This window comes from Ambystoma mexicanum, chromosome 3p, assembly GCF_040938575.1.
Source record: "Ambystoma mexicanum isolate Mex_15411 chromosome 3p, UKY_AmexF1_1, whole genome shotgun sequence".
In the NCBI taxonomy this organism is placed as follows: Eukaryota; Metazoa; Chordata; class Amphibia; order Caudata; family Ambystomatidae; genus Ambystoma; species Ambystoma mexicanum.
Genome location: NC_090925.1, coordinates 1,230,505,168 through 1,230,519,714, shown reverse-complemented (window position 1 = coordinate 1,230,519,714; position 14,547 = coordinate 1,230,505,168).

Below are 14,547 nucleotides of genomic sequence, written 5' to 3'. Positions count from 1 at the left end.
TTTGTCCATGTCAGACATCCAAAATAAAATGTATTGTTCTACTTTAAAGTGGTGTAGAAGAAATTTCTTGAAAAATGTAAACATCTAAAACTAAGCGGTTGTTCCTTTTAGGGACCACTCTTGTAAAATCTCCTTCACAATAGAAAGATTTACTGGTATACAGTAGCAATAGGTGTGCGGGAGACGCAAGTGTCCCACAGATTGTGGTCACTTCCTGTCTGTCTCAGTTGACAATACAACCAGGGGGAATAGCTCCCTTCCCCTGGTGCCTATACGACAGCTCTTTGTCCAATACATAAAATAAAATGAATGTAAAAAAATACCTGGAGAATGGCTCCCTTCTCCTAGTATTGCTTGGTACAGTTCTTTCTCACTGTTGAGGTCCCAGACCCTTCTCTGGTGGCTAGTAGTTTCCTCGTTGCCACTGTGCCAAGAAATATTTCCTCTGATGCTCTCCTTCTTACTATTAGGGTCCTAGACCCTTCTCTGGTGACCAGTGGGTTCCTCGTCACCACTGCGCCGAGGAAGATTTCCTCTGATGCTCTCCTTCTCACCTTTGGGGTCCCAGACCCTTCTTTCGTTATGCCCATTAACATCCTTGCCAATTCTGGGCCGGGGAAAAGCCACTTTCACCTCTGTATCAACCCCTGTGTCCCCTCCATTTCTCATGTACCGCCCTTTACCAGGCTCTGGTATGTTGCTGGGACTTCCTGGGACCGGGGCACACTTCTCCTGTTTCGTGGGCTTCTCTCCTTTGCACTTGTGGCTTTGCAGCATCTTCCTGGCTTTGGGATTTGGTCTGCCTGGAGCCCCCTTGCTGCTCTGTTTTTCCACAGCTGTTGGTCATTGTTTGAATCTCCCACGCTGGAGACTTCTGGAGCAGACTGCTTTCCCCAACAGTACTGGATACTGCTGCACCTACCACCACTGCTTCTCTTTACGGGTGCGTTTGGCCAGGCTTGACACATATAATAGTCCTTTGTTCCTTTTTTTACTTTGTATCGAGTTCCTCCCATGCGGATTGCACAAGTCCTTCTTTTTTACTGACTTAATCATCATGCCTCTTTGGAGCCACCTCGTATCAGTGTTATCACATTCAATGATCTTTGTCTCCTTCCTCGTCCTAGTACTTTTGGCTTTAGGCCCTATGTTATAAAAATACACAGGTTTGCTTTCAATGTACTGGCTCTGGACATTAGGGAGATTTAAGGAATGTCAGATAGTAGCAACATTCATTGGGCTGTACCCCAGGTGATCGTTCTTATCTCCAGAGAGGAATCCTTCCCAGTGAATTCCACCCACAGTAAACCATCCCTAGGGGGACTATTGGGAAGCAGCTGAACCACCCTAGCCTCCTGGAAAAGGGCTCCCCTGGTGAGAAGTGACCCTTCCCCTAATACTGCTGGGTTCCCTGTCTCCCTTAAAGGGAAATCGGGAAAGGAAACAGACATTTCCCTGTTCTTTGCCCTTCCTGTGTGCCATGTGAATACAAAAAGGCTGGAGATTAAGGAACCAGTGCATTATCCTTGAGTTTGTCTCTTTCCTCAGACTGTACCAGGTGAGTGCTAAGTGGATGATGATTAGGATGAATTTTCCATTTGTCGGGTAGTGTTTTAAATAACCCACCGCGCATTTGCTTACTAGGGCCTCAAGTTCAATAGTGGCATAATCTGTTTCCCTTGGGAAGAGCTCTGGCTGATGTATACGACTGGACGCTCTATCCTGTCGTACTCCTGGGATAAAACGGCTTCTATCCATACCGTGGAAACATCTGTCTGGAGGTTTAATTCTTTGTTGAAATTTTGAACTTTCAGAACATGCTCACTGCATAAGATGTGTTTCAGTGTATTAAAAAACGTGCCTGATCTTCCTTCTGACATCAGAGTTTTTGTGGCTCAGCATTTTTCAGTTTATCAGTGAGGCAGGATGTTATGGCCAAATAGTTGGGAATATACCTCTGGTAATACCCGGTGAGACCCCAAAAGGCCCTTAGGTCTCTTTTGGTCTTTGGGGGAGGTGTTTCTTGTACAGCCCTGACTTTTTCCAGTTGGGGTTGGACTTGTCCATTACCCACGAAAAAGCCTTGTTATTTCACTTCTGACTGGGCTAAATGACACCTTTTAGGATTAGCAGTAAGGCTGGCTTGCCTCAAAGCATGGGTGATCTCATACAGCTGGAACATGTGCTCCTGCCAGTTTTTGCTGTGGATCACAATATCATCCAGATATGCCTCACAGAAATGGGAAAAGGGTTGCAGTAGCTGGTCCATTTGCAGCTGAAAGGTTGCTGGGGCCCCATGATGTCCAAAGGAAAGGACTTTGTAATTAAATAATCCTTTGGGGGAAGGGAGGTAGAAGGCAGCCTTTTCTTTATCAGAAGGGTTCAGTGGCACCTGCCAATAGCCCTTGGTTAGATCATTCGTGGAGATATAGCAAGCCACTCCCAGTTGATCGATGAGGTCATCAATCTGAGGCATCGGATAATTGTAGAAGTGGGATATGGCATTCAACCTACGGAAGTCTATATAAAATGTCCATGACTGATCAGGTTTGGCCACAAGAACTATTGGACATGACCACAAACTCGCAGATGTCTGCGGCTATCATTTTCTCCACCTCCTGGAGGATTATCTCTTTTCTCGCCTCTGAGATTTTATAAGGCTTTAAATTAATTACTTTACCTGGGGGTGTGCGAATGTAGTGTTTGACATCTTTCATTCACTCATTATTGAAGAAATCCGTAAACTGATACAGTAAGTCCTGGATATCATGTTGCTTGGGGAGATCAGAATGAATCATAATACATTAAGCTGTTTCGTCAGATAACAAGGTAGCCATTAGGACAGAAGAAGATTCTACTGCGTCCTCGTTCCACTTTTTTAGGAGGTTGATATAGTAGATTTGTGTTTGCAGTCTTCTGTCTGAGCAACCTTATACTTATAAGGACATGTCTTTCTCAAGATTTCATAAGGTCCATACCATTGTGAAAGCATTTTGTGCTAAGAGGACTAATGCTTTGTGCCCGATGGAAAAGGACTGGAAACCTACATTCCTTGTCATAATGACTCTTTTGGCTTTCTTGGGCCTGTCCTAGATGTTTTTGGACTAGGTCCTGCACTATGGTCATGTATTGTATTGTAGTCATTTATATAGCGCCATCTTCCTATTTGTATGGCCTCAATGGTGACAGCAGAGTCGAGAGCCCACCTGGGGTGGGGCCCGGAGCAGTAAGGAGGCACAGAGGAGTGTGGCGGGAGCAGGAGCGGGCCCCCAACGAAGTGGGCAGCGTAGCCGGCGCTGTTCCTGGCAAAGCTAGCCCCAACCCTGCAGTGACAGCAGAATTGAGAGCCCCCCTGGGGTGGGGAACGGAGGACCAGGGCAAGTAAGGAGGCACAGAGGAGTGCAGCGGGAGCAGGAGCGTGCCCCCAACGAAGTGGGCAGTGTAGCCAGCGTGAGGGATAAGCTATTGCTGTACAGCCGTAACATCCATAGTAGGGACCGAATCCAAAGAGGGGAATAAGGATCCATGGCAACATCTTTTTGAATGAATAAAGAGGTTGTCACTAATTTACATCAGACCTTTTTCTCCTGGCGAATAAATGACTACTTGTACACTCAAGCTCCAACTTCCCTTGGGGTCCTGATGAAGGCAGCGGAGTGCAACAGCTGCCGAAACGTCATGTTGCCATATATGGGGCATTGAATATGGTTCCTGATTTCTTTGGGGACTTTACTTACGACGTAGACCTGGGATGTGTGTTCAGATTGCATTGTGGTATCCACAGGGCATGGGCAAAAATGTCACATGTAATGCATAGTAAGACAGGGCCAGAACAGGATTGGAATTATCCATTCATGGAACTGATTAAATAGAGTTCTTTGTGATCTCAAGCCCGTGTGGTATACCCTCGTTTTTACTTATGTTCTTGTTTACAAAAACTGAATATATAAAGACATCTGGCACTGAATCATTGGTGAACAGTTTTGCACTGAATGCATTTGGCATAGGTGCTTGGGTAATATGTATACTTCACTTTAAACTTAGAATTATGTTATGTCTCTCTACTTTCAAATGATATATTATAGATGTTCTATTTTGATGGTATTTTTATTGTATGATTTCATCAAATTTGACTATGATTTCATCAATTGAATATTGTGTAAGATGTGTTTGTCTTTTTGGATGTGGAGTGATAGGACCTAATGGCCTACGCTTTGAAATTTAATAAAAGAAATAGAAATAGTTTTATCTAATGTTCATATGTGTGCCGATTGATAGATTAAATCAGCAATTTAAGTAAGGGCCATGCCTAAATAGTGGCCGACCACTGTGAAAAACGTATCTCAAAATGTTTCAAATGGTTCACTCTGGTGAACCCCCACACTGTGTGTATAGTTTAGCTCATTTGTCCCCAGAACGCCCTGTGAATATTTTGCCGAAGTGGGACAGGGACACGGACGTCAGGATAGAAGAAGCCCAATGGACAGAACTATGGACAAACAACCCCAAAGTCGTGCAGTCACTACAAATTCAGGAAATATGGTGCAAGATGATGTACCAATGGCACCTAACCCCCTCCAAATTAGCAGTATACTACCGGTCCACATCTAAACTCTGCTGGAGGGAATGCGGAAAAGAAGGAAACTGGAGACATATCTTGTGGGAGTGCCAGAAAATCCGCCCATTCTGGGAGATGATACAAGTAGCAGTTAAAGAAATCCTGGGGGTGGAAGAAAAAGGCAATATTGAGTTGTTTATTATGGGGATGAGGGGGATTGAGCAACCTTCCCATGAAAGTACAGCGCAAAGTCTACGTAATATTAGTCATGGCGGGGGCCCTGCTTCTGACCCACAAATGGAAATCGAAAAACGCACCAACAGAACACGAATGGGTGGGGAAAATATGGGAATTTGTAACCATGGAATGGATGTTGTACCCCCTAAGGGGCCACCACTGCAAATTCCTTATGGATTTGGACCTGGTAAGGAAATTCCAGAAGAAAGACTCTAAGAGCATGTGGTGCCCAAGAAGGATGAAATTACTAGGAATCATATACTGCCATTCCCCAGGCCGCAAACCCGATCACAACAACAAACCATGGACAATTTAGATAGAGGAGCGAAGAAGGGTAAAAGAAGAGAAGGTGACCCACTAAGCATAAGAAGAACAGGGGAAGGGACTACACAGGAGGAAAGGGGATACGAGGGTATACAAAGCCATACGAGGAAGCGGAGGACTGGACTAACCAAGACCTGGAGGGGGGAAGGAGGTAGTTGGGGGGGTTCAAAGTTGCTCTGTCTAAAAGAAATGGCAATAAAAACATTTGAAAAAAAGAGCAAACAAAAAGTTCCTTTCCAGTGCACGTTGGGTGATAACTTCACCCCTGGTTCCTCCTCTTCCGGGCTCAGACCCATCTCATATGTTTGCCTCCCTCCGTCGGGTTCACTAGGGCATTCACTTGTCATTGGGTGATGGCTTTTCACACATGGATCCCCCTCTTCCGGACTCAGACCCCTGTCGAATGTAAGCCTGCCTCCGTTGGTTTGACTACGGCTTGTATTCAAAAGATTTCTCTGTTGCATTCACAAGTCTTAATGTCTTTTTAAACAATTCACTGTGGACCTCCCTCTGTCGGGTTCACTCCTGTCAACACAATGTTCCTTTTGTTTTCTCACATTTCGGGATTTATCTCCCTTAGCTTTCCAATGGTTTGTCGGTCAAAGACTTTCGACTGTAAAGAGGATTTTGCTAGACCCCTGTATAACCACTTTGACCATTTCCTTGTGGCTCTCCTAAGGCCTTCTGGTATCGGTAGTTTCTACAAATGCAGGATCAGCCAGAGTCTTTCAAGTGAGCACCCGCCTGGTGCCGGACCCCTGGGCAACTGGTTTTTCCTTAATGTTAACAGTTCTTTGAACTTTCCTTTCTTTGCAACTTTGCGTCTTTCGTTCAACACAGTTCGGTATCTGTTCGGTTCTCCCCTCGACTCACCGGCTGTGATGAACCGCTTGGCTTGTCTTGTATCTGGAGTCAAGGACAGTACCACGGTAACAGGCGTCTCTCTCTGTCCTGCTTATCAGCATAGGCATGCTCTGTCTACCGTGAAATCAACTGCAACACATGCTGGCTGTTGTTTGCAGTCTTACGATTCCTTGCACAGAGGCTTTGCGGGTCTGGGTTTGAAAGGGCAAGGTTAATTCTCTCCTTAGCACCCTTTCGATTCTCGCCACCTTTCTCCTCTTCTTGAACAGCCGTGTTTGGATAGCTGTCTCGTTGTGCGGTCTGCCTTGCTTGTCGTGTGCTCTCGTGCTTCACCTTTTATCCCTTTGGGAAAGGGAAAGGGCCATCAGGTGTGTGTGTGATTCTGGTCAATTGCCTGACTTTGTCAGGTAAACAGCTCTGGTGTTAGTCCATTGTCTTTCATGGTGTGCGAAAGTGTTCATGTCAGAAAAGGGGCAGTATAGTGTTTCAGTATCCTACGTTGTAGGATGGGGAAAAGGTGTTGTGAGAATGGGGAACCGCGTCTCACCCGTTGGTGTCCCACTTCCACTGCCCGAGGACCCCCCATCCAGGTGATCCTCCCTCACCGGTCCACCCCCAGGAACTGGATCCAATAGCGATGGCCGTGTCCTGGCCACCTGGATGTCAGATACCCATGGACTAGTAAGGGAGACCCCTTCAGGTTTCACACTCACGCAAATGGGTCATCAGCCACGGCAGCGGCGGATATCTGGAGTCACCTGCATGGGGTGTAATACGGACATCAGTCATTTGTCTCATGCAAGGCTCTGCAGTCTCAATGTATCTGGCAATTGTTAGCTGTGAGCATTCTTGTGTGCATCCGGGCCATTCAATGTGTATGTGTGATGGGTGTGCACCATAAGTATATTATGCCATTAATAACTTGTCCTGGACATGCACACAGTGATTATGTGGCGTGTGTTCTGCAGCGTCTCCGGGTTGACTGCACATGGGCAAACGGCTGTGGCATGGGTGGACATGCTGTTGGGTGCTGCTATGTGGATCAGTGCAGTGCCACATTCAAGATGCATTGTTGTACATGTGGTGGACATGTGTCATTGGGAGGGCAGCGGTGTGTGTCCATCACCATTGTGTCCTGCTGTGTCAAACGTGTGGATGCCCCCCATTGATGTTGCAGGGGCTGCACGGGGGCTGCCAGTGCCTCTCTTCACATGCAATGCTTCCTGTGGCTATACACCTCATTTCTTTCATTGTGCTTCAACATGCATATGTGGTGGAGTTTCTACTCACGCACTATCCATGTCTGTTGCCCTCTGTGCCTCTCCATGTATCCCAGCAGTGTGCTGTTCCGTAAGACCATGGAGTCATGAGTGGATCCTGGGTAGCGGGCACAGCAGTGGGTTATGATAAGGTCAGGGCCACAGGTCACCTGCACGTTCATGTAGTGGTGGTGCTTGCGGTTCCTGTAGATCACCTCATGGGCCTGGGGTGCCACCAATGCAACATGGGTGCAGTCGATGGCTGCTATCACATTGAGCAGTTGTGCTGCGGCATAAAAGCATGCCTTCATGTCATTAACATGGGCCTGGGTGGTGGGCAGTGTGATATGTTGGTTGACATGGCGCAGAAGGGCATCCAGCACCTGGCCCAGGACTGCGCTGAATGTTGACTGTGCCATGCCATACATCATGGCCACAGAGTGTTTGAAAGTGCCCGTCCCCAGGAACTGCAGGACTGCCACCAGCTTCACCAATGGGGGCACAGCGGTGCAGATGTTAATCCTGCTCCCAATTTCTTCTTGTATTGTGGCCAGCAGCTCAGTGATGGTCTCCCTGTATAGGCGGTACTCTGTTACCAACTAGGTGTCACTGAGGGCCCAGGGCGATGGCCTGACCCTGGGGATGGGTGGTCGCCTTCCCGGAGCTGCTCTCCTCCTCATTCCACAACCCCCCTGTACTCCCTGTGCCCTGGTGTCAAAACTGTCAGATACACTATCCCCTTCCCTCAACTCCTCTTCACCTGGGTCCTTTAAGGAGTCGTCAGGAAGTTCTGCCTCTTTCCTTCTTCTAGACCTTCTTAGATCCTTCTCCTTTCTTTCTTTTGTGTGATGCAAGTAGGGGTGTGACTCCCCTGTGGCAACCGTGACCGGAGGGTAGCCTAGTCTCTGGGGGCCCCCGAGGAGCAAGCCCCCAATCTCAGGGAAAAAGCCGGCCGGCTGAAGAAACCCTGAGTCGAGTTGATGAGTTGATGATACACCTTATGTGCGATGACTTGGCTCTGGTAGTTTTAATCTTCTGCCGTGAAAGGTAAGTAAACGAATATCCAAGTTCAGATAGCTGGTGGATGATTCCTTTGCCGTGAGAGGTAAGGAATCAATTTATCCAAGTTCAGATAGCTGGTGGCTGAGTCCTTTGACATGAGAGGTAAGGAAACAATTTGTCCAAAGTTCAGATAACTGGATCTGCAAGGAGTGACGGCGTCTGGGACCACCAGAGGATGCAGCTTAACAACAGAGAAGAAAGCGGCAACTCTGCAAATCACAAAGCCACCTGACAGAAAGGCACTGAAGAAATGGCAACCTCGATGATAACCGAGGCAATAGTTCGGCAACCCAAAGGACGGAAGAACCGTCGGAAGAAGAGGGTGCAAGATTGCGAGTACAAGGAAAAAAAGGTAGGATGGGAACAAACAGTAGAATACGGATACTGCAGAGGAAGTAGAAAGACAAGGATAGACAAAAAGATATAAATACGCTCTAAGAATGGAGTTCCGTTAAGATAGCAAAAGGAAAGTAAAAACAGAGAAAGACCCGCAAATCAGAAAGGAAGGAAAAAACAGCAAAGGTAAACGAAGAACAAGTACCTTTATCTCCTCTGCGAAATAACAGACAGCAACCCATGAACAAATACCTGAGAAAGAACAGCCTCAGCGAGTGTCAGGAAAAAACTATAGGCAATTAGAATAAGTGCAGGGCAAGGAAAGAACTAAGGCGAGATAAAGAATCACAAGAGCGCTAGCGTTTGGAGTTTAGGAAAATTCTATACAACGCATCGGGGAGCTGATGCATGTGACGTAAATACGTTTCAGCGGCCATCTTGGAAAAGGCATAGACCGGTAAAACGGAACACCTGCAACCATGTTAGGGGTATCTCCATCGGAGCCAAACCCTCCACGGCTGATGCATTACAGTATGCGCCCTTCAATGTCTGGGTCCCCCTACTTGCTCGGATAAAGCCTATGGAACCTTTGCACCAGTTCTGGAGCATGCACATGAGATTTAGGCTCCCATGTTCTCTCAGACTTGGGGTATCCTTTCCAGTGCACCAGGTATTGTAGTGTTCCATGTCTATAACAAGAGTCTACCAATCTGGCCACCTCATATTCTTCTGGTTCCAGAGGGCGCTAGAGAGCCGACCAAGATGGCGGCTTCCTAGAGAGCTCCGTGTGGCTTCCTATAAATCCTGTCAAAATCCCTTGCTGTGACGCCATTCTCGCCCGCTGTGTGCTGCCCAGAACGTGTGGGAAACTCGGCTCGGCACAGAAGATCCAAAAACGCAGCCCCAGATCCACTGCGACCCAGCCGTCGGCGGCCTGAGCGCTCGCGGCACGGGGAGATGGCCGCCTGCGCAGGCCGAGCAGCGAGCGCATATTACGCGCCTCCCGGAGGAGACGGCTGGTGGCAATAGCGGTGTGCAGCGGTGATCGCCGAAAGAGACCGGACATTGCCCTGGGGCCGCGGGCGGTCCGGGTGACTGGCGGTCGCGACCAGCCTGGATGCCGGTGGAGGTGCCTACCTGGTGGCTTCCGACGAGGAGGAGCATCGGCGTGGAGACCCCGGGTCCGCTCCCGACAAAGTGAAGGTAGGAGCGCCCCGAGTCCACCACAGCCCCACGACACGAACGCGCCTCAGGCGCTGGTGGCCGTCTGGAACCCCGGCCGGCCCCCCTCCCTTGGACAAGTGATCACGGGCCCTCGGTCGGGGCCGGGAGTCCCGCGGCGGCAAAATAAGTTACCCCCCGTCCACTGGGGCCCAGGCCTACGAAGTGCCCCAGACCAGTGTGGTGGCGACCCCCGCGGCCTACCCTGCTGCAGCCAACCCCCGGGGCATACCGAACCACATCCCAAACCACCATCTGCCATAATATTGCCTACTGTCTCCGTAGATCGCAGTCCGACGGATTCACGCAGAGCGGCAGGAGTGGCAGAACGCTGCTCCACTGTTGCAGCAGCAGCTTGACGTCTGCCCCACCGCCCACCCACCCAGCCGGCTTCGCCGCGAACAGTAAAGGGGCCAATACAAACAAACACGACTGTAAAGAGTACTGGTCCGCGAGTCTGTCAACCTCAATACATGTGCAAGAAGCAGCTCCAGCCCCAGACTGACTGGCACAAGTCCGCCTGCGCTACTAGTTTACTCTACAAAGGCTCGAATCGGCCACCAGTGTACGGGCAGTGCCTATAACTCTGAGCCCCGGGAACGACTGCGTACACACGGCGCACTGCAACATCCAAGCGCCGAAGCACACCAGGAAGATCCATAAGCCACCAGCAGCGAGAGGCCCACATAATCCACAATCACATTGAAGGTGCCCATTCCAATTCGCGCAACAGGCACACAACGCTGACACAAGTCACGGAACACTGGTGATCACGCACAAGCGCTCTTGCAACACAGCCGGCAACCCAGTAACGGCCTCCACCAGATCAGCCATGGGGAAAACAGATAAGTCCCAAAGAAAACTGAACTTTGAGGCTGGCTTCTTAGCAAAAACGCCCAACCCCAACAGCAGACCACCATCACCCACACAAGAGGCCCCCCAAGTTGATGAAGAGTCGCTGAATTTTGATATCAGGGGGATTCTACTTGAGCTAAAAGCGGGAATCGGAGGGTTGGGTTGCAAACTGGACATGCTGTCCTCAAAGGTCGATCAGCTCCAACATCGGCTAGACAAACATGAGGACAGACTAGACGCAGCTGAGCAACGCATATCAAACCTCGATGACGAGGCAGTCTCCCTAACATCCAGGGTATCTACACTGGAATCCCAGATGAAAGCAGTGTGCGCCAAGAACGAAGATTTAGAGGGTCGCTCATGGAGAAATAACATCAGACTGGTGGGGATCAGAGAACAGCAGCTTCAGGGCAAAATGGAAGATCACGTGGAAAAGATTTGCAAGCATCTATTTGGAGACGGGGTCCTATCCCAACTGTTTGTCGTCGAAAGAGCACACAGAGTACCCAACACCAGACCAGTTCCAGGCACAAATCCTCGCCCGATTATAGCAAAACTCCTAAATTATAAGGACCGTGACGCAATCCTCAGAGCGGCGAGAGAAAAAGGTAACCTCCAATATGATGGAGATCAGATCCAATTCTTCCCTGACTTCTCCCAAGCAGTTCAGGCGCAAAGAAGAACATTCACAGCCATCAAACGCCGTTTACAAGACAACCAAATTCAATATTCCATGCTCTTCCCCGCCAAACTCCGCATCCAACACGAAGGGAGGTCTCAGTTCTTCAACTCACCAGAAGAAGCCAGTGATTACCTTGACCGAGCCGGGTGCGGTCCCGGACCCAACAACGCTAGACCACAACGTAGAGACTGACCGAGAAGGGACCCACCATAAAAAATTACGATACCTAACGCAACAATCAGTGCAATCACCCGTTTGCTGCAGTCACTAGTAAACCAAGGACACAGCGTCATTTTCCTGTAACTCTGGGAGCCCACATCCCTCTTGGAAGGCTACTAGCGCCCCAAGCGCAGCCATGTTGATTCAGTTGTTTTTTAGGGGAGGGTCACCGCGGGCCAGTTGGGGGTTGCCCACGCAAGGGAGGGAAAGTAGTAATAGGGAACCGCCATCATCTGCTCAATCAAGAATCACCACAACCTCATGCCTCACCCCAAGATCACAAATCCTTGCTGAGACAATAGACAAACTCGTTCTCCAGACAAATTCCACTGAACACGTCCGGCACAGCACCCTCTACCCACCTGCCACCTAGTGCCGCTGCTTAAAGTTGCCACTTGGAACATCCGAGGTGGCAATCAACCAACAAAAACCAGGAAAATCCTCCAATACCTCAGAAGACACAAAGTCAGCATAGCCATGCTACAGGAGACCCACCTTCTTCCTACCGCAGAGCTACAATGGGCCCGGTCATGGGGATGCCACAGGTACTTCTCATCATACTCATCCTACGCCAGGGGGGTGGCCATCTTAATAGAGAAGAGAGCCAATTTCAGTCTGATTGAATCCAGGAAAGACACGGAAGGGAGAGCAGTGTTGGTAAAGGGCCTCCTAGCTGGGAAAGAAATCGTTCTTGTGAACTCGTATGCTCCTAATATTGATGGACCAAACAATTTTGATTGGATCATGACACAACTCGCGAAGGAGAACACTGCAACGATCATCTGGGGAGCAGACCTCAATACACCGCTAGACCCCAGATTAGATAAGTCCCATAACACGACAAGCAGACCGTCCAAAGCGAGTCTCCAAGTCAAAGAAATATGCCACACTTTCGACCTGATAGATACGTGGAGACACTCCAACCAAGACGCCAGAGAATATACATTCCACTCAGCGGTTCATAACACCAGCTCCCGCATCGACTATATTTTGTCATCAGCCTTCAGCTCATTCGACTGGGGACCCGGGCAGATCCATCCACGCTCCTTTTCAGACCATTCGATGGTAACACTAGAACTCACGCCATCAAATACATCACCATCTAGGCACAACTGGAGATTCAAGCCAGGCTCACTAGCAGATTCAGTGTTCGCAACTGAACTGCAGCAAGAAATTGCGTCCTTCCTGGAGACTAACCAGTTCTCAGTCAGCTCTGCCGGCACCTTGTGGGAAACATTAAAGTGCTTTGTCCGTGGAGTATGTATGGCAAAGGAAAATGGAATCCTGAAACTGATTCGCCGTGAGCTGGCAGAGAGCGAAAAACGCCTAAAGGAACTCAAAATCAAAAACGACGCCTCAAGCGAACCACAGACCCAAGCAGACTTGAAAGGAGAACTACTGAGATTCAAAGAGAAAGCGGAACGGGAACGGAAATTCCTCGGGCACAGGCACCAGATCAGGCAATATGGGGAGGGACAGAAGCCGGGAGCGCTGCTGGCCCGGCTGCTGACAATCGACAAAAAACCCACTCGGGTGGAATACATCCGTGACGCCAATGGCAACCGAGTCTACACGGAAGGAGGCATTGTCGAGGTGTTTCGTAACTTTTATCAAGACCTATACAGCTCCAAAGGCAGCACCGACCCCGAGAGGCTCCAAGACTTTCTGAATGACACCGAACTGTACTGGGTGGCCGAGGAGCTACATGAACCCCTGAACGCTCCAATAACGCTGGAAGAAATCCATGCGGCAATCAAACAGCTCCCGAACACCAAGGCGCCCGGCCCAGACGGGCTCACCGGAGAGTTTTATAAAGCACACGCGAATATCATAGCTCCTCTGCTACTTCAGGTCTACGAAGAAGCCACAGAGCGGGGAATTCTGCCACCTACCCTTCGAGAGAGAGGCCACTGTGATACTACTACACAAAGAGGGAAAACCCCCTGAAGATTGTGCTTCTTATAGACCAATCTCCCTGATTAACTTGGACAACAAGATTCTGGCCAAAATCCTAGCAACTCGGTTGCTTCCTATAATGCCAGCACTTGTGCTGGGGGATCAAGCTGGGTTCATCCCGGGACGCAATACAACATATGGCATCAGAAGGCTTTTCAGAGTCATTGAGGCACTAGATCCGACACAGCAAGCAATAGCCGTGCTTCTGGACGCCAAGAAGGCCTTCGACTCTGTCGAGTGGCCCTTCATTTTTGCAACGCTCAAACAAATGGGGCTAGGGAATTTCTTCCTTAAGCTGGTTTCACTGCTATATAACAACCCGACATCCTATATCAGTCTTGGCAATACTAGATCCCCCAGCATCAGACTAGAACGCGGTTCGAGACAGGGATGTCCCCACTCAGCCCTTATCTTTGCCCTGGTGATGGAGCCCCTGGCTTCCAGGCTGAGAGAGTACCAAATACACCGAGGCCTTACATTAGGTCACCACAAACTAGTGGTCTCCCTATATGCTGATGATGTCATGTTGTTTGTCAGTGACCCCCAAAATAATCTTAACCCGATAATGCGCGAAGTGATCAGATTTAGCCAAGTCTCTGGCCTCAAAACTAACCATTCAAAATCAGTGGTGTTCCCATTAACTCCGAATACCATTGAATTCACAGATGATCATGGCTTCAAGTGGGAGAGCTCAAGGGTCCGTTATCTAGGTATTTACATGTCCCTTAGCTATAACGATATTTTCAAGGACAACTATGTGGCAACACTTAACTTTCTACAAGAACGGGTCCAGAGGTGGAAGTCTCTCCCGTTGACGCTCTGGGGTAGGGCCTCACTCATCAAAATGGTTATACTCCCCAAACTCCTTGATCTATTCACGAACATTCCGATACTTCTCCCAAGGGCATTTTTCCAAAAACTCAAAAGCCTCGTATTGTCACTTCTATGGGCAGGGAAACCAGCACGAGTAGCCC